The sequence below is a fragment of the Arachis duranensis genome, chromosome 9 (genome assembly GCF_000817695.3).
Source record: "Arachis duranensis cultivar V14167 chromosome 9, aradu.V14167.gnm2.J7QH, whole genome shotgun sequence".
NCBI classification, from domain to species: Eukaryota; Viridiplantae; Streptophyta; class Magnoliopsida; order Fabales; family Fabaceae; genus Arachis; species Arachis duranensis.
In genome coordinates this window covers 51041811-51044524 of record NC_029780.3, presented here as the reverse complement: position 1 = coordinate 51044524, position 2714 = coordinate 51041811, and positions in this window count along the sequence as shown.

Below are 2714 nucleotides of genomic sequence, written 5' to 3'. Positions count from 1 at the left end.
CAGTTGAGCTCTACACCAACCTTTGCATTTAAACTCAAAGCTTCCAACCATAATGAACCTTGCAGGACAATTCTTACCACTGACCATCTTCCTCTTCCTCTTAATGCCACAAAGAGCTCTAAGTTGACCATCCGTCTCCAGTAGCCCATATTCAAGTGGAATTAGAAAGCTAAAGTATATAAATTTTACCCACTTTAATGTTGTGAAGGATGATGGCAACTTAGGGGGGTGTTGCTAATGAACGTGCAAGCTCCACTCCCTTGTGCTCTTCTTTGACATCTTCCACCTCTTTGCAAGCTTCTTCAATTTCAACCTTTTGTGCCAGAGGCACGCCTCCAGCCACACTTTCGCGTGACTCTCTGTTCATTTTATTTTCTTTCCAACGCACCTTTGACGCCGACGCGTCGACGATGCTGGCGCGTCGCGTGCATGTTTTTTTTATGCAGTATGCAGAATGTAATGAATGTTATGCACAATTCCAGGTTCAATCAAAATTCAAAATAGACTAAACCGAAAAAGGAACGATCATACCATGGTGGGTTGTCTCCCACCTAGAACTTTTGGTTAAAGTCCTTAAGTTGGACATTCTCGTGAGCTCCTTGTTATGGTGGCTTGTGCTTGTATTCATCCAAGAATCTCCACCAGTGTTTGGAATTCCCACAGCCTCCGGGATCCCAAACTAGGCATAAAGAGCCTTCAAGCAAGTTGAAGCAAGTGACAAGGCCCCAAGAGTGTTGATTACTGGACTGAATTCCGGGGTCCCAAACCTTGCTTTTGCACCCGTTTTTGTGTAGATCATCATGATTCCATCCGGGTGGCACGCAATTGAAATTCTCACTAAGGCATCCAAACAACTTCCTAGAATCATTCAGTTGAGCTCTACACCAACCTTTGCATTTAAACTCAAAGCTTCCAACCATAATGAACCTTGCAGGACAATTCTTACCACTGACCATCTTCCTCTTACTCTTAATGCCACAAAGAGCTCTAAGTTGACCATCCGTCTCCAGTAGCCCATATTCAAGTAGAAAATAAAGGTTAAAGATAGGAATTTTACCCACTTGAATGTTGTATTAGATGGTGGTGGCTTTGGAAGAGGTCTTGCAAGTTCCACTCCCTTGTGTTCTTCTTTGAATTCTTCTACCTCTTTGCAAGCTTTATCAATTTCAACCTCTTACTCTTGGTAGCTTTCTTCTAATTCAATCTCTTCTTCATTACTTACCAAGGGCATGGGAGATTGTGCATCTTCCTCTTCTTCCATATGTGAGGGTGGAAAGTTCTCTAATTCACTGGAGTATAAACTCCTTTGATTGGTTTCCTCACTGTCCCCTTCAAAGTCTTCAACCATGACATGCCTTGGAGGTTGTACACCCTCCACAACATTAAATTCAAACTCCTTAGAAGGGGGCTCTGTGACTTGAGTTTCCCATGGAGGTTTCGCATCTCCTAAGTCTTCTACCACTTCTTCCTCTTCAATGGCAGGCATAGCTTCTTCCAATTGTTCCAATACAAAGTCATGCTGCTCACTGTCCACTGGAGTTTCCAACTTCTCCTTCACGCCACGTTCTTCAGTAGATTCTTCACATGAAGCCATGGGGGTTTGTTGAGTGTCTGAACGTTTGGAAGATAATTGATTTATTGCTTGCTCCAGTTGATGAAGGGTTGCATGAAATTGATCTATTGATTCTTCGAAGCGAACCTGTGATTTTTGGCTTGATGGATATGGACATGGTGCATAGGGGAGTGGTGGTTCTTGGGAGTAATTGGATTTACGTTGGGGCGGATAAGGATCATACAGTGGCGAATAGTGAAAAGAAACTTGTGAGTATGGTGGTTCGAAGCTATATTGAGAAGATGGTCTCTGAGCATAGGGTGGGGCTTGTTGGTAGCTACAAGGGGGTCCACCATATCTATCAGCTTGGTATGCATTGTAGAATGGTCCTTGTCCATGATATCTAGGAAGGTTTTGTTGCCTAAAGGGGTGATCAGATCCTCTTGGCTCCATCCAACTTCGATTGCTTTGACCGTGATGCATAGTCCTGTGATAGCTTCCATTCCTTTCAACAAAATTGGAACCAAACTCAAAGCGAGAGGGGTGAGAATTCATAGTAGCTATCATAAATAAGAAGGGAAAACAAAAACAAATAAACAAGTAAAAGAAAAATATTTACAATAACCAATAATAAGGCCACGTTTGCAATTCCCCGGCAACGACGCCATTTTGACGAATGGATTTTTGCTAGTAAAGAATCACTACAACAAATTCGGGCTGAGGCAACCCTTTAAAAACGTTGCTTATAATAAGAGAAAGTGTTGCCTTTGATAAAAGGCAACACTTTCCAACAAAAGGCAACGCTTTTTGGGGGGTTGGCTATACGGCCGTTACCTTTGGTCTAAGGCAACGCTTTTGTATATTAAAGGGAACCCTTTTTTTGGCAACCTTCAAAAAACGTTGCCTTTTCTGCAAATAAAGCAACTCTGTGAAAGGGTTGCCTTAGAGCACCCAAACACAACGCTTTATATGAAACGCTATGGCAACACTTTTTACGAGTTGTATTTTCTAATATATAAAACAACACTTGTCCAGAGTTTTTTAAGTTGCTTTTTCATATACCTAAAGCAACACTTGTACAAATTTTTTTAAGTTGCCTTTTCCAGGTTTTTTTAAGTTGCATTTTCATATACCTAAAGCAACACTTGTCCAAATTTTTTTC